The following is a 26,886-nucleotide window of genomic DNA, read 5'->3' as shown; positions in this document are numbered from 1 at the left end:
CTCCTTCTTCTTGGGAAAAGCAGAGGGAAAAGTAAAGGGGACTTTGTCTTGCACTTTAGGTACCAGCTCAGCCACAGAGGGGTAGAGCACTAAGTGGGCTCTTGAGGTCCTTGATGCTAGATTTTGGCTCTTAGACATCATTTATGGACCTGCCCTGGGCCAGAGAGAAGCCCACCACCTTAAAGGGTGAGTCCCAGGTCAGACATTTATCATAAGCTGACTGAAGAGGCCTTGGGCCTTAAGGGAACACTGGTGGTAGTCTGGCAGTACTCCCTGGGGTCCTATGGTGGTGGAGGCCATGAGGTAAGGCTCCCCTGCCTTTGGAAATGGAAGGAAACAGTAGGAAGCACTGTGTCTTGTGGTTTGAGTGCCAGCTCAGCCACAGTGCAATAGAGCACTAAGCAAACTCCTAAGGTTTTTGACTCTAATCCCTAGCTTCATCACAATACCTCTGGACCTGCCCAGGGACTAGGGGAACTCATTGTCCCAAAAGGAAAGACACAGACCTGGCTGGTTTCACCACCTGCTAATTGTGGAGACCCAGGACTTTGAGCAAACATAGGTGGTAGCAAGGGAGTGGTTACAGCAGCTCTTGGGTGAGACTCAGTGCTGCGCTAGCTTCAGGTCTGACCCAGCACAGTCCTGTGGTAGTGGCCAAAGGGGAGCTTATGTCACACCACCTCCAGTTCCATGTAGGTCAGAATAAAGACAGAGACTCTTCATTTGAGAGAAATTAAGGGAAATGAGCAAGGATCTCCATCTAGTAATCCAGAGAATTCTTTCAGGTCTTGTTTAAGACATCGAGCTGCTATCTCTAGTCTGCAAGAACCACAGTGTTACTGGGCTTGGGGTGTCCCTTAATGCAGATACAACTTAGATCACAATTCCAAGTCCTTTCAAATGTCCGGAAAGCCTTCTCAAGAAAGACAAGTAAAACAAGCCCAGACTGCAATGACTACAATAAACACCTAACTCTTCAGTGCCCACACAGACTAACAGCCACAAGTATCAAGATCATCCAGAAAACATGATCTCACCAAATGAACTAAATAAGGCATTGGGGATCAATTCTGAAGAACCAGAGATATGTGACCTTTTAGACAGATAATTCAAATAGCTGTTTTGAGGAAACTCAACTAAATTCAAGGTAACATAGAGAAGGTATTCAGAATTCTATCAGATACATTTAACAAAGAAATTAAAATAATTAAAAAGAATCAAGCAGAAATTCTGGAGCTGAAAAATGCAACTGACATACTGAAGAATGCATTAGGGTTTTTTAATAGCAGAATTAATCAAGCAGAAGAAAGAATTTGTGAGCTAGAAGACAGACTATTTGAAAATACAGTCAGAAGAAACAAAAGAAAAAATAATTGAAAAAATAAAGCACTCCTACGGGATCTAGAAAATAGCCTCAAAGGGACAAATTGAAGAGCTATTGGCCTTAAAGAGGAGGTAGAGAAAGAGATGGGGCAGAAAGTTTATTTAAAGTAATAATAAAAAAGAACTTCCCAAACCTAGAGAAACATATCAATATCCAAGTATAACAAGGTTATAGAACAAGCAGATTTAATGCATAGAAGACATCCTTGAGGTATTTAATAATCAAACTTCCAAAGGTCAAGGATAAAGAAAGGATCCTAAACGCAGCAAAAGAAAATAAATAACATACAATGGACCTTTGATACATCAGGCAGCAGACTTTTCAGTTGAAACTCTACAGGCCAGGAGAGCATGGCATGACATAATTAAAGTGCTGAATGAAAACAGAACAAAACTTTTACCCTGGAATAGTATATCTGGTGAAAATATCCTTCAAACATGAAGGAGAAATAAAAGACAAACAAAAGCTCAAGGATTTCAACAGGTCTTCAACAGCAGACCTGTCATACTACAAATGCTAAAGGCAGTACTTTGATGAGAAAGAGGAATACGTTAATGAGCACTAAGAAATCATCTGAAGGTACAAAACTCACTAGTAATAGCAATTACGCAGTGTTTAAACTACTCTTATCTTAAGTGGGGTGTGTAAACTACTCCTAAGTAGAGACAATGAACCAATCAAAAACAATAACTACAGTAGCTTTTCAAGACATAATACAATGAGATACAAATAGGAACAACAAAAGGTTAAAAAGTGGGCAGATGAAGTTAAGGTTTGGAGTTATTAGTTTTCTTCTTGCTTGCTTGTTTGCTTATGCAAATAGTACCAAAAAAAGTAGGAGTAGCTATAGTTATTTCAGAAAAAATAGACTTTAAGACAAAAAACTATAAGAAGGGATAGACTTTAAGACAAAAACTATAAGAAGGGGGTCAATTTAGTAAGAGGATATAACAATTGTAAATATATACGTACCCAACACTGAAACACCCAGATATTCAAAGAAAATAATGTTAGAGCTAGAGAGAGAGAGACCGGGGGTGGGGGCGCCCACTATGATAAGAGCTGGGGACTTCAACACCTCACTTTCAGCATTGGACAGATCTTTCAAACAGAAAATCAACAAAGAAACAGACTTAATCTGCACTATAAACCAAATGGAACTAATGAATATTTACAGAACATTTCATCCAATGGGTGCAGAATACACATTCTTCCTCAGCTCATGGATCATTCTCAAGGATAGACCGTATGTTAGGTTACAGAATAAGTCTCAGAACATTCAAAAAATTGAAATAATATCAAGCATCTTCTCTGACCACAATGGAATAAAGCTAGAAATGAATATTGAGGAATTTTGAAAACTACATAAATACATGGAAATTAAACAATATGCTCCGGAATGACCAATGAGTCAATAAAGAAATTAAGAAGAAAATTGAAAAATTTATTGAAACAAATGATAATGGAAACACAATATACCAAATCCTATGGGATATAGGAAAAGCAGTACTAAGAGAAGAGGCTATAAGTGTCTACATCAAAAAAGAAGAAAAACTTCAAATAAACCTAACAATGCATCTTAAAGAACTAGAAATGCAAGAGCAAATCAAAATCATAATTAGTAGAAGAAAAGAAATAATAAAGATCAGAGCAGAAATAAATGAATTTAAAATGACTAAAACAATACAAAATATCAATGAAACAAAAATTTGGTTTTTTGAAAAGTTAAACAAAATTGGCAAACCTTTAGTCAGGCTAACTAAGAAAAAATGACAGAAGACCCAAATAAATAAAATCAGGGATGAAAAAAAGACATTACAACTAATTCTGCAGAAATTCAAAGGATTATTAATGGCTACTATAAGCAACTATATGCCAATAAATTGGAAAACCTAGAAGAAATGGAGAACTTCTTAGATACGTACAACCTGCTAAGACTGAACCATAAAGAAATTCGAAACCTGAACAGACCAATAATAAGTAATGAGATAGGAGCCATAATAAAAAGTCTTCCAGCCAGCAAAAAAAGTGTGGGACTCAGTGACTTCACTGCTGAATTCTATCAAACATTAAAAAAAAAAAAAAAGTAACACTAATCCTACTTAAACCATTCTGAAAATTGGAGGAGGAGGAAATACTTCCAAATTAATTCTACAAGTCCAATATTACCCTGATACCAAAGCCAGACAAATGCACATCCAAAAAGACAAATAAAAAAACCATAGGCCAATATCTCTAATGAACATTGATGCAAAAATCCTCAACAAAATACTAGCAAACAAAATTCAACAACACTTAAAATGATCATTCATCAACACTTAAAAAGATCATTCACCATGACAAGTGGGATTTATCCCTGAGATGCAAGAATGGTTCAACATAGCCATAACAACCAATATGACACATCATATCAACAGAGTGAAAGACAAAAACCATATGATCATTTTAATTGATGCTGAAAAACATTTGATAACATTCAACATCCCTTCGTAATAAAAACCCTGAAAAAACTGGGTATAGAAGGAACATACCTCAACATAATAAAAACCATATACCACAGATGCACAACTATTATCATACTGAATGGGGAAAACCTGAAAACCTTTCCTCTAAGACCTGGAACATGGAAAGGATGTCCATTGACACCACTGCTATTCAAACATAGTACTGGAGGATCCATCTAGAACAATCAGACAAGGGAAAGAAATAAAGGACATCCAAATTGGAAAGGAAGAAGCCAAATTTTCCTTGTTTGCAGACAATATAATCTTATATTTGGAAAAACCTGAAGTCCTTACCAGAAAACTATTAGAACTGAATAAACAAACTCAGTAAAGTTTCAGGATACAAAATCAACATACAAAAATTAGTGGCATTTCTATATGCCAACTGTGAACAATCCAGAAAAGAAATCAAGAAAGTAATTTCATTTACAATAGCTACAAATAAAATATCTAGAAATTAACAAAAAAGTGAAAGACCTCTACAATGAAAACTATAAAACATTGATGCAAGAAATTGAAAAGAACATAAAAAATGGAAAGATATTCTATGCTCATGGATTGGAAGAATCAATATTGTTAAAATGCTCATACTACCCAAAGCAATCTACAGGTTTAATGCAATCTCTATCAAAATACCAATGATATTCTTCACAAAATACCAATGATATTCTTCACAGAAATAGAAAAAATAATCCTCAAATTTATATGGAATGAAAAAGAACTGGAATAGCCAAAGCTATCCTAAGCAAAAAGAACAAAACTGGAGGAATCACATTACTTGACTTTAAATTATACTATAGAGCTATAGTTACAAAACAGTATGGTACCGGTATAAAAACAGACATATAGATTAATGGACCAGAATAGAGAACCCAGAAATAAATCCATACATCTAGAGTGAACTCATCTTTGACAAACATTCCAAGAACATACACTGGGGAAAGGACAGTCTCTTTAATAAATTGTGCTAAGAAAACTGGATATACATATGCAGAAGAATGAAACTAGACCCCTATCCCTCACTGTATACAAAAATCCAATAAAAATATATTAAAGACTTAAATCTAAAACCTCAAACTAGGAAACTAGTAAAAAAAAAAAAAAAAAAACTTTGGGGAAGCTCTTTAGGACATTGGAGTAGGCAAAGACTTCTTGAGCAATACCCACAGGCACAGGCAACCAAAGCAAAAGTCAACAAATGAAATCACATCAAGTTAAAAAGCTTCTACACAGCAAAGGACACAATCAAGAAAATGAAGATACAACCCACAGAATGGGAGAAAATATTTGCAAACTACCAATCTGACAAGGGATTAATAACTAGAAGAGAGTTCTGGGCCAAGATGGTCAACTAGAAGCAGCTATGGTGAGTGGCTCTCATGGAGAGGAATGAAAGGGGTGGGTAAATACAGCACTTTCAACTGAAACATCCAGGTACTCACATTCAGACTGATCAGAGAAACAGCTTGACCCATGGAGAATGGGAAAAGTAGGGCAGGGCAATGGCCCACCTGGAAGTGAAATGGAGCCAAGGGATCCTCCCCCTGCCCAGGGAAGTCGTGAGTGAATATGCGACCCTGGGAAACCATGCTTCTCCTGTGGATCTTTGCAACCCTCAGTCCAGGAGATCCCCTCATAAGCCCACTCCACTAAGGCCTTCCATCTGACACACAAAGGTGCTTGCAGTCTTGGCAGAGCAGTTGCTCAGGTATGCACAGGGACCCAGGAGCTTTACATACTCTGGCTCTGAACTCCCCAGCAAAGGTGACTGCAACTCAGCAAGGTGGGAAATTGGACTTCTGTACATACCCCTAGGAAGGGGGCTGAATCCAGGGGGCCAAGCAGTGATGGCCTCTGGGCCCCGCTTCTATGGCACTTCACAGGATAAGACCCACTGGCTTGTAATTTCAGTCAACCACCAGCAACAGTGTTGCACCTACCTGGAATTAGATAGATTTCCTGGAGTGAGGAGTGGGCCAGCATCTTTGGGGTTTGGGTGACTCAGCTTTTCCAGCCTGTGGGCTTTGGAGGGTCCAAACTGACTGGGGGCAGAAGGGATCCCCCAGTACAGCGTAGCTGCTTTACCAAAACATGGCCAGATTGCTTCCTTAAGAGGGTCCCTGATCCATTCCTCTTCACTGGGTAAGACCTCCCAACTAGAGCCGACAGCCAGTCCTGCTGATGTTTTCTGGCCAATAAAGATTTGAAACCTTCCTGGGACAAAGCTCCTAGAAGGAGGGGTAGGCTACCATCTTTGCTATTTGAGCAACTTAGCCATCCCAACCTCCAGACTTTGGAAAGCCCAAGCCAACCAGGGGTGGAAGTGGTACCCCAGCACAGCACAGTTGCTCTACAAAAGCTTGTCTAGACTACTTCTTTAAGTGAGTCCCCAATCCCATTTCTGCTGACTGGGTGACACCTCACATCTAGGGTTTCCAGCCACCTCCTACATTTGGGCCAGCAACCACTTTGTACCCCACTGGGATAGAACTCCCAGAGGAAGAGGTGTGCTGCCATCTTTGCTGTTTCCCAGCCTTGACTAGTGATACCTCCAGGTACGGGAAAATCCAAGATGACTAGGGACTGGAGTAGACCCTCAGCAAACCACAGCAGTCCTATGGAAAAGAGGTCAGACTGTTAAAAAAAAAATCCAAAGTTCAACAGCCTCAAATATTGAAGGTGGATCATCTCACAAAGATGAAAAATAGTAAGTGCAAGAATGCTGAAAACTCAAAGAGCCAGAGTGCCCTCCTTCCTCCAAATGAGCATCACCTCTCCAGCAAGGGTTAAAACTGGGCTGAGGCTGACAGGGCTGAAATAACAGAAGTAGAATTCAGAATGTGGGTAAAAACGAACTTCACTGAGCTCAAGGAGCACATTGTACTGCAATGCAAGAAACTAAAAATCATGATAAAACATTGCAGGTCCTGACAGACAAAAAAGGCAGTATAGATAAGAATGTAACCAATCTGATAGAGCTGAAGAACACACTACAGGAATTTCATAATGCAGTTGCAGGTATTAATAGCAGAAAAGACCAAGTGGAGGAAATAATCTGAGCACTTGAAGACTGTCTTTCTGATATGAGACAAGCAGACAAGAATAGAGAAAAAAGAATGACAAAGAATAAACAAAACCTCCAAGAAATATGAAATTATGTAAAAAGACTGAATTTATGACTGATTAATGTGTCTGAAAGAGATGGGGAGAATAAGACCAATTTGAAAAACATATTTTAGGATATCATCCATGAGGAGTCCCCAGCCTAGCTAGACAGGTCAACAAGAAATTAAAAATACCTAGTAAGATATTCCATGAGAAGATCATCCCCAAGACACATAATCATCAGATTCCCCAAAGTTGAAATGAAAGAAAAAAATGCTAAGGGCAGCCAGAGAGAAAGGGCAGGTTACCTACAATGGGAAGCCCATCATACTAACAGCAAACCTCTCAGTGGAAACCATATAAGTCAAAGAGATTGAAAGCCAATATTCAACATTCTTAAAGAAAAGAAATTCCAACCCCGAATTTCACATCTGGCTAAACTAAGCTTCATAAGCAAAAGAGAAATAAGACTCTTTCCAGACAAGCAAATGCTGAGGCAATACATTACCACCAGACCTGTCTTACAAGAGCTCCTGAAGGAAGCACTAAGTATGGAAAGGAAAAACAATTACCAGCCACTACAAAAACACACTGAACTACACACACCAGTGACACTGTAAAGCAACCACATAAACAAGTCTGCAAAATAACCAGCTAGTATCATGATGACAGGATCAAATCCACACATAACAATACTAAACTTAAGTGTAAATTGGCTAAATGCCCCAATTGAAAGACACAGCATGGCAAGCTGGATAAAAAATCAAGACCCATTGGTAGGCTGTCTTCAAGAGACCCATCTCACATGCAGTGACACAGATAGGCTCAAAATAAAGGAATGGCAGGAAATTTACTGAGCAAATATTAATCAGAAAAAGAAAGCAGGGGTTGCAATCCTAGTTTCTGAAAAAACAGACTTTAAACCAACAAACAGCAAAAAAGACAAAGAAGGGCATTACATAATGGTAAAGGGTTCAATTCAACAAGAAGAGCTAACTATCTTAAATATACATGCACCCAACACAGGAGCACCCAGATTCATAAAACAAGTTCTTGGAGACCTACAAAGAGACCGAGATTCCCACAAAATAATGGTGGGAGACTTTAACATTCCGCTAACAATATTAGACAGATTATCAAGGCAGAAAATTGACAAAGATATTCAGGACCTAAACTCAGCATTGGACCAAGTGGATGTGATAGACTTTACAGAATTCTCCACCCAAAAACAATAGAACATACAGTCTTCTCATTGCCACATGGCACATACTCTAAAATTAACCACATAATTGGACATAAAACAATCCTCAACAAATGTAAAAAAACAAAATTATACCAAACACACTCTCAGACCACAGTGCAATAAAAATAGAAGTAAGCATATTAAAAATCATTCAAAACCATACAATTACATGGAAATTAAATAGCATGCTTCTGTACGACTTTTGGGTAAATAATGAAATTAATGAAGACATCAAGAAGTTCTTTGAAAATAATGAGAACAAAGATAAAATATACCAGAATCTCTGGGACACAGCTAAGGAAATGTTATGAGGAAAACTCATAGCACTAAATGCCCACCTCAAAAACTTAGGAATATCTCAAATTAACAACCTAACTTCACAACTGAAAGAATTCAAGAAACAAGAACAAATCAACCCCAAAGCTATCAGAAGACAAGAAACAACAAAAATCAGAGCTGAACTGAGGGAAATTGAGACACACACACACACACACAAACATTCAAAACATCAGTGAATCCAGGAATTAGTTTTTTGAAAAAAATAATAAGATAGACCACTAGCTATACTAATTAAGAAGGAAAGAGAAAAACATAAAAAACACAATTATAAATGGCGAAGGGAATGTTACAACTGACCCCACAGAAATAAAAACAACCATTAGAAACTACTACAAACACCTGTATGCACACAAACTAGAAAACCTAGAAGAGATGGGTAAATTCCTGGACACACACACCCTCCCAAGACTCAGCCAATAACAAACTCCAAAATTGAATCAGTAATAAATAGCCTACCAATCAACCAACCAAACAAAAACAAAACAAAACAAAAACAAAAACCCAGGACCTGATGGATTCATAGGCAAATTCTACCAGATGTACAAAGAAGAGCTGGTACCATTCCTACAGAAATTATTCCAGAAAACTGAAGAGGAGAGCCTTCTCGCCAACTCCTTCTATGAGGCCAGCATCATCTTGATACCAAAACCTGGCAGAGACTTCACGCCGTTATCCTTGATGAACATCAGTGCAAAAATCCTCAACAAAATGCTTGCAAACTGAATCTAGCAGCACAACAAAAAGCTAATCCACCATGATCGAGTAGGTTTCATCCCTGGGATGCAAGGTTGATTCAACATATGCAAATCAATAAATGTGATTCATCATAAACAGAACTAAAGACAAAAACCACATGATTATCTCAATAAATGCAGAAAAAGCTTTTGATAAAATTCAACATCCCCCTATGTTAAAAACTCTCAATAAACTTAGTAGTAAAGGAGCATACCTCAAAATATAAAAGCCATCTATTACAAACCCATAGCCAATATTATACTGAATGGGCAAAAGCTGGAAGCATTCCCCTTGAAAGCTGGCACAAGACAAGAATGCCCTCTCTCACCACTTCTATTCAACATAGTATTGGAAGTCCTAGTCAGAGCAATCAGGCAAGAGAAAGAAGGAAAGGGCATCCAAACAGGAAGGAAGGAAGTCAAACTATCTCTGTTCACAGATCACATAATTCTATATCTAGAAAACCCCACAGTCTCACCCCAAAAGCTCTTTCAGCTGATAAACAACTTCAGCAAATTTGCGGGATACAAAATTAATGTACAAAAATCACTAGCATTCCTAAACACCAACAACCAGAGAGCCAAATCAGAAAGGCAACCCCATTCACAACTGCCATTAAAAAAATAGCTAGGAATACAGCTAACAAGGGAGGTGAAAGAGCTGTACAATGAGAATTACAAAACACTGTTCAAAGAAATCAGAGGTGACACAAACAAGTGGAAAAAACATTCCATGCTCATGGATAGGAAGAATCAATATAGTTAAAATGGCCATACTGCCCAAAGCAACTTATAGAGTCCATGCTATTCCCATTAAGTTACCATTGACATTCCTCACAGAATTAGAGAAAACTATTTTAAAATTCATATGGAACCAAAAATGAGCCTGAATAGCCAAGGCAATTCTAAGCCAAAAAACACAAAGCTATAGGCATCGCACTACCCAATTTCAAATTATACTATAGGGTTACAGTAACCAAACAGCATGGTACTGATACAGCAACAGACACATAGACTAATGGAACAGAATAGAGAACCCAGAAATAAGACCACACACCTACAACTATTTGATCGTTGACAAAGCTGAGAAAAACAAGCAATAGGAAAAGGATTTTCTATTCAATAAATGGTGCTGGGATAACTGGCTAGCCATATGCAGAAAATTGAAACTGGAACCCCTCCTTACTCCATATACAAAAGTTAAGTCAAGATGGATTAAACACTCAAATGTAAGACCCAAAACTACAGAAAGCCTGGAAGACAACCTAGGCAATATCATTCAGGACAGGTATGGACAACGGTTTCATGATGAAGATACCAAAAACAATTGTAACAAAAAGAAAAATTGACAAAGAGGATCTAATTAAACTTAAGAGCTTCTGTACAGCAAAAAACTATCAACAGAGGAAACAGACAACCTACAGAATGAGAGAAAATATTTGCAAATTATGTACTTGACAAAGGTCTCATATCCAGAATCTATGAGGAACTTAAATTTACAAGAAACAAATAACCCTATTAAAAAGTGGGCAAAGGATATGAACAGACACTTCTGAAGAAAAGACATACACGTGACTAAGAATCATATGAAAAAAACCTCAGCATCACTGATTATTAGAGAAATGCAAATCAAAACCACAGTGAGATACCATTTCACACCAGTCAGGATGGCTATCACTAAAAAGTCAAAAAATAGCAAATGCTAGCAAGGTTGAGAAGAAAAGGGAATGCTTATACACTCTTGGTGGGAGTGTAAATTAGCTCAACCATTGTGGAAGATCATGTGGCAATTTCTCAGAGACCTAAAGACAGAAATACCATTTGACCCAGGAAGCCCATTACTGGGTATATACCCAGAGGAATATAAATTGTTCTATTATAAAGACACTTGCATGCATATGTTCGTTGCAGCACTACTCACAATAGCAAAGAAAGGGAATCAACTTAAATGCCCATCAATGATAGACTGGATAAAGCAAATGTGGTACCTATACACCAAAAAATACTATGCAGCCATGAAAAAGAATGAGATCCTGTCCTCTGCAAGGACATGGGTGGACTGGAAGCCATTATCCTTAACAAACTAATGCAGGAACAGAAAACCAAATATGGCATATTCTCACTTATAAATGGAAATTAAATGATGAGAACACATGAACACATAGAGGGGAACAACACACACTGGGGCCTATTGGAGGGTGGAAGGTGGAAGGAGAGAGAGGATCAGGAAAAATAACTAATGGATACTAGGCTTACTACCTAAGTGATGAAATAATCTGTACAACAAAACCCCATGACATACATTTACTTATGTGACAAACCTACACATCCTGCACAGGTACCCCTGAACTTAAAATAGAAGGTTAAAAATTAAATAAATATAAAACAACTAGATTATATACAAGGAGCTCAAACAATTCTATAGGAAAAAAATCTAATAATTCAATTAAAATATGGGCAAAACCTCTCAATGGACATTTCTCAGAAGAAGACATACAATTGGCAAACAGGTATATGAAAAGATGCTCAACGTTATTGATTTTTAGAGAAATGCAAATCAAAACTACATTGAGATATCATCTCACCTCAGTTAGAATTGCTTTTATCTGAAAGTTAAGCAATAACAAATACTGGCTAAGATGTGGAGAAAAGGGAACCCTTGTACACTGTTGATGAGAATGTAAATTAGTACAACCACTATGGAGAACAGTTTGCAGGCTCCTCAAAAAACTAAAAATAGAGGTACCTTATAATCCAGCAATGCCATTCCTAGGTATACACCCAAAAGAAAGGAAATCACTATGTCAAAGAGATACCTGCACTGCCATGTTTATGGCAGCACTATTCACAATAGCCAAAATGGGGGACAACTTAAGTGCCGATCAATAGACGAATGGATAAAGAAAATGTGGTACATATACAGAAAGGAGTACCATTCATTCAGCCATGAAAAAGAATGAGATTCTGTCATTTGAAATGACATGGAGGGAACTAGAGGTCTTTATGTTAAATGAAATAAGCCAGGCACAGTGTATTAGTCCGTTCTCATGCTGCTATAAGGACATACCCGAGACTGGGTAATTTATAAAGGAAAGAGGTTTAACTGACTCACAGTTCTGCAGGGCTGGGGAAGCCTCAGGAAATTACAGTCATGGTGGATGGGGAAACAAACATATCCTTCTTAACATGGCAGCAGCAAGAAGAAGTGCAGAGCAAAGGTGGGTAAAAACCCTTATAAAACCATCAGATCTCATGAGAACATACTGACCATCACAAGAACAGCATGGAGGTAACCACCCCCATGATTCAATTACCTCCTGCTGGGTTCCTCCCACATGTGGGGATTATGGGAACTATAGTTCAAGATGAGATTTGGGTGGGGACACAGCCAAACCATATCACACAAAAAGACAAACATCACATGTTCTCACTTATCTGTGGGTGCTCAAAGTTAAAACAATTGAACTCATGGAGATAGAGAGTAGAAAGGTGGTTACCTGAGGCTGGGAAGGGTAGTGGGGGTAGGAGGTTAGGAAGGATGATTAATGAGTCCAAAATTAGTTAGAATAAATAAGACCTAGTATTTGCTAGCACAACAGGGTGACTATAGTAAAAAATAATTTAAATGTGCATTTAAAAATAATTAAAAGGGTATAATTGGATTGTTTGAAACACAAAGGATAAATGCTTGAGGTGATGGATACCCCATTTACTCTGATGTAATTATTACACATCTCATGCCTGTATCAAAATATCTCATGAAACTCATACTATATGTCTACTATGTACCCACAAAAACAATGCAAATGCAATTAATAAAAAATAAAGAAGCTGATTAAAAATGCAGTTTAATAATCGTATTTGATAGGCAAATGAAAAAAACTTGGTATTTGATTGTAGCTGTAAGTAGTTGTAAGCATCAGCTTTCAGGAAGCTTATCAAATTCAAATTCAAGACTCACTATTTACTAGTTGTGTGACCTTGAACAAGTTTTTAACCACTCTGTGCCTCAGTTTCCCTATCTGTAAAATACAAATAAAAAATCGACTTTCTAGGTTATTTTAGTAATTAAATAAGTAATACAAATAAAACACTAAGAATGGTGTCTAGCTTATAGTAAAAGCTCAGTAAATATTGTTTAACTTTTTTATATATAGGAAAGTGACATAGTAGAGAGTAATTGTCAACTGAAATGGAACTTCATGTAACTTAGAAGTAATATAAATTTTCACAACTTTCCCCCAAAGAACTATTAAAAAACATTTCAATCCATTAAAATTTTTTTTTCTCTCTCTTTCATGACATATATGCTGATATAGAATCACTTTGTCGGGCAATAGAGGACCAAATCATCTGAGTTAAACAGCTGCCCGAGCTGCTGCTTCCCAGGGTGCTATGAATTCTGTCAAGTTACTTGCACTTAATTGCTTTAAACTCTAAGGCACTAACAGAAATCTTTATTTTGCTTTATCCAATGCTTGACAATAGGATATAAAAGAAAATAATATAGTCATACATCGCTTAATGATGTCCCTTAGCATTACTTACCTACACGATGTTTTGAGACATGTCTTGTTCGGTGATTTTGTCGTTGTGTGAACATCAGAGAGTGTACTTATGCAAATCCAGATGGTATGGCTTACTACACACCTAGGCTATTTGGTATAGCCTATTACTCCAAGGCCTCAAATCTGTACAGCATGTTACTGTACTGAATACTGTAGGCGACTGAAACATAACGGTAAGTATTTGTGCATCTAAACATAGAAAAGGTATGGTAAAAATGTCATATAAAAGATGGTACATCTGTACAGGGCAACTCTCTTATAATCTTTTGGAACCACTGTCATATATGGGGGCTGATGCTGACCAAAATGTTTTGCAGGGCATGGCTGTATTTTTAAAACATTGAAAAACACCAACTAAAACAACTTATTTTATATTGTTCTGTAAAACAACTTTAGTTCATTTCCAGAACTTACCCTATGAATAAGGTATGGTGTTACCAAGGGATGTAGTTAATGTAGGTGTAGGTTTAAATTAAATTCTTTGGAAATTTTTAAAATATATTTTGCGATTTGGTTCAGCCTTCTTCAGACTCTCTCAATTCATGTCTTCCACTAGTCATGTGGACTATTACAAAAGAAGAAGCAGAATTTGACCTTTGTGTTTACATGGCTTTCCAGACAAAAGTAATTTGCTAGAAACAGCTAAGACCCGTACTGAATGTCATGAGAGCTTTTAGTTCACCACAAAATGGGAACTGCCAGATGTCCTCTTTTAACACATGAAGATTTTCTCATGTACCTTGTATAGCCTTTACCTTGCTGGACTTGTTTGATTATGATTGGCTACAACTGCCAACATAGTAAGTAAGAGATAATTGTGAGCATTAAGTCCCTGGTGCATGCTAGGCTGTGGCTGTGAGCACGGGGCAGGAAATTTGCACTGCTTATCAGACCTGCCTGGGCTACACCACACTTGCAGTCATAAGGGAAAGTTGATTTAAGGGGTATTATGGATGCTCAGGCTGTGGAAACGCCAATGATATAACTTATAGGAAGTCTTCCTTTGCCCTTTAGGTTAAATTCTTAGTGACAGACAGTGGATAATATAGCATAGAACCACTGCATATCCATGCCTGAGATCATATCCAGTGCCTTCCTTAAATCCACCGTCAAAGAACAGCACCAAATTCATCATATATATATATATACATATATATACATATGTTGTTGTTGTTGTTCACAGCATGTTTCTGTTCTCCACCTCTGATCTGGTCCCCCCACTTCATGGCAGGACCTCTTTTCACTCATCTATCTTTCTTAGTAATATTTATTCAGTGAAAGTCTCTGCCCATTGAATTAGGACTGTGATTTGCCAAGCAAGTTACTTGTTTAAAGTGATGTTTAACATGCTTTTTAAAAATTATTTTTAACAATTACTGTGTAGTAGAAATAGTGTGTTGTTTCCCACTCTATTGGGATCAAGAAAGCGGGTGGCAGGGGAGTACAGCAGACCCAACTGATAGCAATAATTTAAGTATGCCCCAAGAATGCAGATGCACCTGATCCGTATTAACTTTATGCTTTTTACAAGTGGGAGTGGCTCTCCTGTCAAGCCCACTGCCACTGGACCGTCTCTATGTCTCACTCGTTGCATCTGGGTCTCTTCTTTGGCCTCCTGGACATGGTGCCATCCCTACTGAAGTCTATAGGGATTTCTCAGGACAACTGGTGAGCCAGGCAGGAGGTGGAGAAAACTGCAAGAGTGCAGAGATGACAGGATTAGGGAAGGGGTAATCCCTGGGGAAAATCCGGGGTAGCTGTCCACTTCAATGTGGGGCCTGATAGCCACTATCCCTGATGGATGGGGCCTACCATGTGAGTACAGGGACACCTGAACATGCTGGAGTCTGGAAGAGCTGTTACAGGGGACAGATCTAACCGAGCGAAGGTCACATTCCGAGTTGACTGGTCGCTCCTGACTGTGCTGCAAGCTAAGGCTAAGCTCACAGTGCAGGCAAGAGTTTGTCAATTACAAGATGAGCTTTGACAAGATAGAGGTGCCAGATTAGTTCAGGCTGTCACATTGGAGATGTTACTGTCCTGCCTGAGGGAACAGGATGGCAAAATGGAGACCCTGGCTTATTGGCTAGCCTGTTTGAAGGGTCACCAAATCCCATGCCGACAGGATGGGGCTATGATGACTTAAATCGTCCTGGGACCCTAAGTCCTGGGACCCAATGGAGACCTCTAGTGGGGAGGAGAGTGAAGACTGGGAGGTGCCTATAGAGGTTCCTATTCTCTCTGCCCACCCATGGTCACTACTGGCATGGAGGCAGGCTGGCCACACCTACAGGAAATAGACCAGTAACACTTGCCCCATCCTGGAAAGACTACACTGCTGTGGAGCTGGTGGAGGTAAGAAGTGGGTTCAGGCAGTGGAGGAGGGTGTTGATCGCAGCGTGGCTTCTCCATCTGTGGGACATGGGGCCATAGGGTAGTGTACTCTCTTGATTTGAGATGAGTAAAATGGCATCTATCATAGATCACTTGGTCCTGAGGCAGGGCCTCTATAGTGCTGAAAATGAGAATCGGGCCATCCCCTTCCTCAGCTGGGTAGTTGTGGGTTACAAGGCAACCTGGCCAAGTGAGGGGGACGTCCCCACATCTCCTTTGCTATGGCAGACTATGGAGGAATTGCAGTATATCACCTAGGAATTAGTAGGGGAAGCATATTATCTATGCTGACCATTGCTGAGGTCCCGACAATGAGATTTTCACTGCCAGCGTGAAAGAGCCATCTTAAAGTCAGCACCCAACCAATGGTATGGTGCGTGGGTACCCAACATGAGCCCCTTGGTAGGACAATCAGTGTCTCGAGCAGCCCTAGCGGCCTCTGACTTAGGAGAGATGGAGAAACTCTATGGGCAAAGGGTGCTTTTGCATCTGGTTGCAAGGCTTCTCTGCATACCTGGCCCCAGGGAAATTGCAGAAGAATGAGTGAGAGGAATGTGAGGGCCATTCAAGGGTATGCTGGGATGGAGTGTCTGGCAGATGCACTTGACAGCAATAGCTTAGCTTAAGCATACCCCGATAGTGCAGATGCACCTGATCTGTATAAATCACAAGCTTTTTACAAATGGGAGCAGTTCTCCTGTTCAGCTCACAACCACTGGGCCGTCCCTGTATGTAAGTCCTCAGTAAACCCTATGTGTTGTTTGCTGACTCTGGGTCTCTTTTACAGCCTCTTGGATCTGGTGCCATTTCTGTTGAAGTTTATAGGGGTCCAGCAGGACAGTGGTATTATTTAGTGTTCCTGTGGCTTTGAACCATAATTTTACTTTCTGGAGTAATGTCACAAGTAGTGATAGCCCTGATTTAATATTTGATGGTATTGCCTTCTTTCTACTTTCTCCAGGGAGGAGAACTTTTCATGAGGATAGATTTACATTCCTTTCTGGTCACCTAGAAGTTATTTCAGTTTCTACCTGGGAATTATTTCAAATACTTTCCCTTATTTCTCACCCACTGCCATGCTGATGACCAGATCATTTTGGCCGAAAGCAGGCAAATGTGCTTTAATGTAGGCATTTGCTGACTGTAGAATGGTCTGAAAGTGATCTCACATTTCTACCAGCTGAATCTGCAAAGCGGATATAAATCAGCAGGAAGGCTGTGTGGATCTCTGATGGACCCCACAGGAATTCTGGGATTCAATGAGCTATAAAGACGGTTCACAAAAACACAGAACCAAAGGAGTTTTCTACCATGCTTTTCTAATAATTCCCTGTGTCCTCCCCACCCAAATGTTTTTGCACTCCCATGAACATTTCAAAAATCTAAAACCAACATGAATTCTATGCAAGATAAATACAGAGCTTACAATTGGAAATGATCTCAGAACTGCTGTAATCTATTTTGTTCGAGCAGAAATAAATCTTAATCATACTACTATTTCACAGACTCATTCATTCATCTGTCTTTCACGATTTTTAAATAAGAAAATCCCTGGCTTTCCTGTGGAATTATTTTAGGTACAATCTCTGGGCTATGCATGTGACTTACCAGAGAAACAGAGAAGCAGACAGATTTCCTGTTTATAGTTTAACATTTCAGGCCTAACCATTTCAAAAGGAAAGAAGGGGAAATTTAGACATGACAGCATACTATAATGGCCTTTCATTGTTCCTCTTTGTCTGAAATTCCAAGGAAAAGAATTTACCTTGACTAACCTTTGGGAAATTTATCCATCTGTTTGTTTTCCGACTCGGCACGGATGGGCCCTCTGTGTATAGGACGCTGTGGCCAGAATTGGTGAACTGGTACTCATTCATGCATTCCTTTACTCAGCAAATGTTTACAAAGACTCTTCTGTAAATCAAACACTGTAGGCTGGAAATTTTTTAAATTTACAATTTAAATTTTTTTCAGTTGAGCTCTCATTCTAGTATTAGAGGTTTAAATAAATTGTTATATTGCAGTGCTAACAAAGTGAAGAGAATTATTAAATGCACCTCCTTCCGTGCAGGTCAGAGAAGTCAGAGATGGAATTTTTGTCTGTTGAAGAATGATGATCTATGGGATGGGAAAGAAGGTGGGGTGTGAAAGGAAATATGTGAAATGCGTATCTCTGTTCACATAGAACTTCTGGAAGTGTTGGAAAGCAGACAGCTATTAATCAGAAAAGTTCACAAAATAATGTTATTTCAATGTCAAATAGCCAATTACATTAGATGCAACAGTATGTAACTTATAACTAATTAGGCTCTATCCAGATTAGCCCCTCCTTTAAAGATGGAGAATCTGGGGCTATGCAATGATGGAGTGAGCTGCATGAGGTCACCTGACTGGCGGGAAGCAGGAGCGGGTAATAGAACTAAGGTCCAAGTCTGTGATTTCAGATACTGAATAAAACTCGATTTAACAGCATCTTATCTAATCTGTTTCCCTTTATTAGTTAGAACAAATCAAGGCTGTGTAATATATTTAATTTTATTCACTCTGTGTTTTACAACCAATTCAGGAACCTGATAGACAGAAAACACTCTATATACAATCATTATTTGGAGCACTCATACAAGAAAGCCACTCAAAACAAAAAATCTCCACGCTGAATAAAAGGGTTTGTATTCATGTGTGCTTAGAAACACAGGAGTAATAATATTTTATGTACGAATAACATCTTACACTTTACAAAGTGCTTTCACAAGCATCATATATTTTTCTTCCATATCAACTGTGTGGGGTAGCTATTATGGCCCCATTGTACAAATTAGGAAATTGCAAGTTAGAGTTTGTGACTTAATGCCACACAGGTAATAAGTGGCAAAGCCAGAGTTCAAATCCTTGTTTTCCCACTATACTTTCAGTATTCTTGCTTCTCTAATACACAGAATAGGCAATAGATGCCATGCACCTTCCTGTGTCAGCCTGATATTTCAGTAATACTTGCGGTGACCTAGACTTTACTGGGAGTTTTCATGGACACAAAGCAGTTTAGGTAGCTGTGTTCCACCTTCAACAGCACACAATCTATCTGAGGAAGATGTGACTGAAATGAATAAAATAAGGCATAATACAAGATAGTTTTCAATAAAAATCTAAATTTGTGCTGGCTTTAAGGGCAAGCGTTCCCCAGATGCCAAATTACGTTAAGAAATAAAAGTCTCTTGGTGATTTATTTTGGAAACCACCAAACTGAACCATCATCAATTTACACTATACTACTTAATTTATTTAATGCAATTTATATGCATGAATGATGCACTAATAATCTGGAAAAATGTAATTATAGAAGATCAAGAATAATAGTACTATAATGCCAAATGCCAGGCTGTGCAAAAAAATTTACGTCTGTCTTAAATTCCAACAAGGGAATAATACTATCTAGTTTTCTTAATGGATGAAAAACAACCTTGTCACAGATGGAGTTTTCAAAACCCTTTCCCGGTAGAAACATCAATCCTTTGGTGATACTAGGAAATTCACTCTGTACCACTAGGCCAATTAAAACAGTTAGCTGCAGGGAGGATCTCATGCTCCAGAAAGACTGCCAATATTCCAACCCAGATAACTGGGACCTGAAAACTTTGCATTCCATTATTGATGTTTTTTAAGTAGATAGCAAAATGTGGGAAATGCCTTTTAAATAATTAGTTCCATACTCCTCTTTTTTTTGAGTAATTTGACCTTTTAAAATTCTGCTGAAAGATGATTTATATTTTACAAAGGTGTATCATTATTTTATAGATCTGTTTTCCTGGTTGATCCACATTTTGTTATTTTTAAACCTTCACTTTTCCATATGCTTTGTCATGAGCAATTGTGTGGCTGCCTGTGGAAATAACAAAGAAATAACAAAGATAATTGTGTGGCTGCCTGTGGAAATAACAAAGATAAGACGCAAACAGTTGCTTCCTTAACAAAGGACTTGATTACATCTAAATTGCTTTTAAGGTAGTATTTTCACGATCTACTATTATTAATATCACATTGGAAACCCTTGGTACTCCTGACTTTGATAACATTTTACTCCATTTTATTGATAGCAACACAATAGACTGTGTTAAATTTCTAACTACGGAAGACTTCGGCACAATGGTGCTTACACTGGTCACACATTGTAATCACCTGGGAGATTAAGAAAAATAGTGTCAAAAAAAGTAATTAGGAGGTTATTAGGCTGAGTGCTTTGGGTTCCTACCTATGCAAACCAAAACAAATTTGGCGTAAACAATAAAATGAACCTTAAGCTTCTCCAATCAGAACTGCCAATTAACATCTAACTAGAGAATCTACCAATCAGAAACCACGAAACCACAAACCAACCTCTAACTAGAAATTTTACCAATAAGAAACTGCCAGCTAATCTCCAACTGGGGATGTTCTACTTTAACCAATTCAATATTTTCTGTCTTACTTCTGGAAATACCTTGTAAAAATTTTCCCCGATTCCTACCTGGTTAGAGCCCACACGACTTGTGGTTCGGGGCTGCCTGATTTATGAACCACTGTTGGCTCAAATAAACTCTTTAAAATTTTTGTGTGCCTAAGTTTACCTTTTAACAATATTGGTGCCTGGGTCTCAACCATCACCCATAATTTGTAATTCAGTGGATCTGGGATGCAATCTTGGTATTCATATGTTTAAAAACTTCCAGGGGATTCTAACGTGCAGCTACGCTTAGGGAGTTACAACTTGGACTAGAGGAAATCACTCTAAAAGCTAAGCAGAAGTGACTTTTTTCTTAGACAGAAGGTCTCACTCTGTCACCCAGGCTGTAGTGCCGTGACATAGCCATAGCTCACTGTGACTTCAAATACCTGGGCTCAAGCGATCCTCCAACCTCAGCCTCCCAAAGTGCTGGGCTTATCGGCAGGAGCCACCATGTCCTACCAGAAGTGACTTTTTAAGAAATTGTAAATTAAATCTTTAGTTAAAAATTAATAATATTATGGCCAGCATGAAAATAGGACTCTTGTTAATGAAATCCAAGTATTATGCTACTTGTAGGTGGTGATGTGTTAGTAAATGTTTAAAACCAGCTCCGTAAGAAACAAAGCTATGTTTAGCTGTGTTTGTCTATTTCTCTGGTTCTGTTTGTCTGTTTCTCCCATCATAGCTGATTTCAAGCTACCAATGGTTTTACAACTGACTTGCCAAGTTTCTGAAAATTTAGCTCTTAAGCCAATTTTAGCCAGCTTCATTTTACTACCACATCTGAAAGAACTCGATCAGGCATGCCAATCATTACCTGATTAATATTATATAAGTTATTTATTTTTGGGGGATAAAATGCATTTATTTAGGCCTTATTTAGATTACAGAAGATAATAATCAATTCCCATTTTTTGAAGTTGCTTAGACTAGCAGTATTGTTGGTTTGTCTAGGATTCATTTTAACAAGTTTCTTAATTGTTTTTACCTCTGTGAAAATAATATTCTTAATAAATTTAGTCACTTGGTATGCAAATCACTTAAAACATCAACAGCTATGAAATCTTGTGATGTTCTCTTCATTTTGAGGTATAATAACATGTTCTACTTGAACATCATATATATTACTAGATAAACAATAACAACAAGACATTTCTATAATGCTTTTTCTGTGCCAAGAACTGTTCTAAGCACTTTACATATATTAACTTATATGTTAATATATGTTTAAGTTAACTTATAAGTTATTCACTCTGTATTTAACTTATATTTAACTTATAAGTTAATTTAAACATATGTTAGACATGTAAGTTAAATATGCCTAACTGATATTAAACATATAAGTTAAAATAAATATTAACTTTTTTTTTTTTACAGCTCTTTGAGTTATATTCTATTGTCCCCATTTTTACAGAGGAAGGAACTGGGAGTGAGAGAAGTTATGTAATTTTCCTAGTGACACACAGCTAGTAAGTAGCATATTAGAATTAGAACTAGACAGTCTGTGGGTTTTTTTTAATTAATTTTTTTATTTCAATAGGTTTTTGGGAACCAGTGGTGGTTTGGTTACATGAGTAAGTTTTTTAGTGGTGATTTCTGAGATTTTGGTGGACGTATCACCCTAGCTGTGTACACTGTACCCAACGTGTAGTCTTTTATTCCTCCCTATACCCCACCCTTTCTGCCAAATCCCCAAAGTCCAGTGTATCATTCTTATGCCTTTGCATCCTCATAGCTTAGATCCCACATACGAATGAGAACATACAATGTTTGGTTTTCCATTCCTGAATTACTTCACTTAGAACAATAGTCTCCAGTTCCATCCAGGTTGCTGTGAATGCCATTATTTCATTCCTTTTTATGGCTGAGTAGTATTCCATGGTGCATATATATATCTCATATTTTCTCTATCCACTCATTGATTGATGGGGATTAGGGCTGGTTCCATATTTTTGCAGTTGCAAATTGTGCTGGTATAAACATGTGTGTGCAAGTAGCTTTTTCGTATAATGACTTTTTTTTCCTTCTGGGTAGATACCTAGTAGCGGAATTGCTAAATCAAATGGTAGATCTACTTTTAGTTCTTAAAGGAATCTCCACACTGTTTTTCATAGTGGTTGTACTAGTTTACATTCCCACCAACAATGTAAAAGTGTTGCCTTTTCACTGCATCCATGCCAACATCTAATATTTTTTAAAATTTTTTGATTATGGTCATTCTTATGGAAGATCTAGGATTCAAGGGCTGCTGTTCTTGCAGGAGTGAGGTAGTATTGCACTGTGGTTTTAATTTGCATTTCCCCAATAATTAGTGATGTTGAGCATTTTTCCATATGCTTGTTGGCCATTTGTATATCTTCTTTTGAGAATTGTCTATTCATGTCCTTAGCTCACTTTTTGATGGGATTGTTTTTTACTTGCTGATTTGTTTGATTTCTTTGTAGATTCTGGACATTAGTCCTTTGTCAGATGTACAGACTGTGAAGATTTTCTTCCACTCTGTGGGTTGTCTGTTAACTCTGCTGATTGTTTCTTTTGCTGTGCAGAAGCTTTTCATTTCATCAAGTCCCATCTATTTGTCTTTGTTTTTGTTGCATTTGCTTTTGAGTTCTTGGTCATGAAGTCTTTGCCTAAGCAAATATCTGGAATGGGTTTTCCAATGTTGTCTTCTAGAGTCTTTATGGTTTCAGGTCTTAGATTTTTAAGTCTTTGATCCATGTTAAGTTGATTTTTTTGTATAAGGTGAGAGATGAGGATCCAGTTTCATTCTTTTACGTATGGCTTTCCAATTGTCTCAGCACCGTTGGTTGAATCGAGTGTCCTTTCTCCACTTCATGTTTTTGTTTGCTTTGTTAAAAATCAGTTGGCTGTAGGTATTTGGTTTTATTTCTGAGTTCTCTATTCTGTTCCATTGGTCTATGTGCCTATTTTTATACCAGCACCATGTTGTTTTGGTGACTATGGCCTTATAGTTTGAAGTGGAGTAATGTGGTGTCTCCAGATTTGTTCCTTTTGCTTAGTCTTGCTTTCATGTGTGGGCTCTTTTTTGGTTCCATATGAATTTTAGGATTTTTTTTCTAGTTCTGTGAAGACTGATGGTGGTATTTGGATGGGAATTACATTGAATTTGTAGATTGCTTTTGTCAGTATTGTCATATTCACAATATTGATTATACCCATCCATGACCATGGGATGTGTTTCCATTTGTTTTTGTCATCTATGATTTCTTTCAGCAGTGTTTTATAGTTTTCTCTGTGGAGGTCTTTCACATCCTTAGTTAGGTATATTCCCAAATGTTTTATTTATTTTGCAGCTACTGTTAGAGGGGTTGAGTTCTTGATTTGGTTCTCAACTTGGTTGCTGTTGCTGTATAGCAGGGCTACTGATTTTTTACATTAGTTTTATATCCTGAAACTTTGCTGAATTAATTTACCAGTTCTAGGAGCATTTTGGATGAGTCTTTAGGGTTTTCTAGGTATATAATCATATCGTCGGCAAACAATGAAAGTTTGACTTCCTCTTTACCAATTTGGATTCCCTTTATTTCTTTCTCATTGCTCTAGCTAGGACTTCCAGTACTATGTTGAACAGAAGTGGCGAAAGTGGGCATCCTTGTCTTATTCCAGTTCTCAGGGGGAATGCTTTCAACTTTTCCCCATTCAGTATAATATAGACTGTGGGTTTCTCATAGATGACTTTTATTACCTTAAGGTATCCCCCATGTATGCCAATTTTGCTGAGAGTTTTATCATAAAGGAATGCTGGATTTTGTTAAATGCTTTGTCTGGGTCTGTTGAGATAATCAGGTAATTTTTGTTTTTAACTTTTTTTTATGTGAGGTATTACATTTATTGACTTACATATGTTAAACTATCCCTGCCTCCTTGGTTTGAAACCCACTTGATCATGGTAGATTAGGTTTTTGATATGCTGTTGGATTTGGTTTGGTAGTATTTTGTTAAGGATTTTTGCATCAGTGTTCATCAGGGATATTGGTCTGTAGTTTTCTTTTTTTGTTATGTCTTTCCCTGGTTTTGATACTACGGTAATACTGGCTTCATAGAATGATTTAGGAAGGATTCCCCCTGTCTCTATCTTTTGGAACAGTGTCAATAGGATTGGTACCAATTCTTCTTTGAATGTTTAATAGAATTTAGCTGTGAATCCATCTGGTCCTGGTCTTTTGTTTGTTTGTTTGTTTTGTTTTTGAGATCTGTTGCCCAAGCTGGAATGCAGTGGCACGATCTCAGCTCACTACAACCTCTGCTTCCGAGGTTCAAGCGATTCTCCTGCCTCAGACTCCCGAGTAGCTGGGACTACAGGCACCCACCACCACGCCCGGCTAATTTTTTGTATTTTTAGTAGAGATGGGGTTTCACCATGTTGGCCAAGCTGGTCTTGAACTCTTGACTTCAGGTAATCCACTTGCCTTGGCCTCCTAAAGTGCTGGGATTACAGGCGCGCGCCACCGTGCCCGGCCGGTCCTGGCCTTTTTTTTTGTTGGCAATTATTTTATTACCATTTTAATCTCACTGCTTGTTATTGGTCTGTTTAGAGTTTCTAAGTCAGCCTGGTTTAATCTAGGAGGGTTGTATATTTCCAGGAATTTATCCATCTCCTCTAGGTTTTCTAGTTTATGTGCACAAAGGTTTTCATAGTAGCCTTTAATAATCTTTTGTATTTACGTGGTATCAGTTATTATCTCCTGTTTCATTTCTAATTGAGCTTATTTGGATCTTTGCTCTTCTTTTCTTGGTTAATCTCACTAATGGTCTATCAATTTTATTTATCTTTTCAAAGAATCAGCTTTTTGTTTAATTTGTCTTTTATATTTCTTGTTTCAATTTCATTTAGTTCTGATCTAATCTTCATTATTTCCTTTCTGCTCTGTTTGAGTTTGGATTGTTCTTGTTTCTTCTTCAATTCTGTGAGATGTGACCTTAAATTGTCTATTTGTACTCTTTCAGAGTTTTCGATGTAGGCATTTAATGCAATGAACTTTCCTTTTAGCACCGCTTTTACTGTATACCAGAGGTTTTGATGGGTTGTGTCACTATTATCATTCAGTTCAAAGAATTTTTAAATTCCATCTTGATTTCATTGTTGACCCAATGATCATTAAGAAGCCCGTTATTTAATTTCCACGTATTTGCATGGTTTTGGGGTTTCCTTTTGGACTTGATTTCCAATTTGATTCCACTATGATCTGAGAGAGTACTTGATATAATTTTGATTTTTTAAAATTTACTGAGACTTGTTTTGTAGTCTATCATATGGGCTGTCTTGGAGAATGTTCATGTGCATATGAATAGAATGTATATTCTGCAGTTGTTGGGTAGAATGTTCTGTAAATATCTGTTACGTCCATTTGTTGTCGGGTGTAGTTTAGGTCCATTGTTTCTTTGTTGACTTTCTGTCTTGATAAGCTGTCTAGTGCTGTCAGTGGAGTATTAAAATCCCCTACTATTATTGTGTTGCTGTCTATCTCATTACTTAGGTATAGTAGTAATTGTTTTATAAATTTGGGAGCTCCAGTGTTAGATGTATATATTTTTAGAATTGAGTTATTTCCCTGTTGGACTAGTCCTTTTATCATTTTATAATCTCCCTCTTTGTCTTTTTTAACTGCTGTTGCTTCGAAGTTTGTTTAGTTTGATATAAGAATAGCTACTCCTGCTCTCTTTTGGTGTCCATTTGCATGGAATATCTTTTAGCACCTCTTTATCTGAAGTTTATGTGAGTCCTTATATATTAGGTGAGTCTCCTGAAGACAGCAGAAACTTGGTTGGTGAATTTCTTTTTTTTTTTTTTTTTTTTTTTCTGAGATGGAGTCTTGCTCTGTCACTCAGGCTGGAATGCAGTGGCATAATCTCAGTTCACTGCAACCTCTGCCTCCTGGGTTCAAGCAATCCTCCTGTCTCAGTCTCCTGAGTAGGTGGTACCACAGGCACATGCCACCACACCCAGCCAAATTTTGTACTTTTAATAGAGATGGGGTTTTGCCATGTTCCCTATGCTAGTCTCGAACTCCTGACCTCAGGGGATCCACCCATCTAGGCCTCCCAAGTGCTGGATTACAGGCAAGAATCACTGTGCTCGGCCAGGTTGGCAAATCTTACCCATTCTACCATTCT

Source organism: Macaca thibetana, chromosome 8 (assembly GCF_024542745.1).
Source record: "Macaca thibetana thibetana isolate TM-01 chromosome 8, ASM2454274v1, whole genome shotgun sequence".
NCBI lineage: Eukaryota > Metazoa > Chordata > Mammalia > Primates > Cercopithecidae > Macaca > Macaca thibetana.
This window is presented reverse-complemented; position numbering follows the sequence as displayed.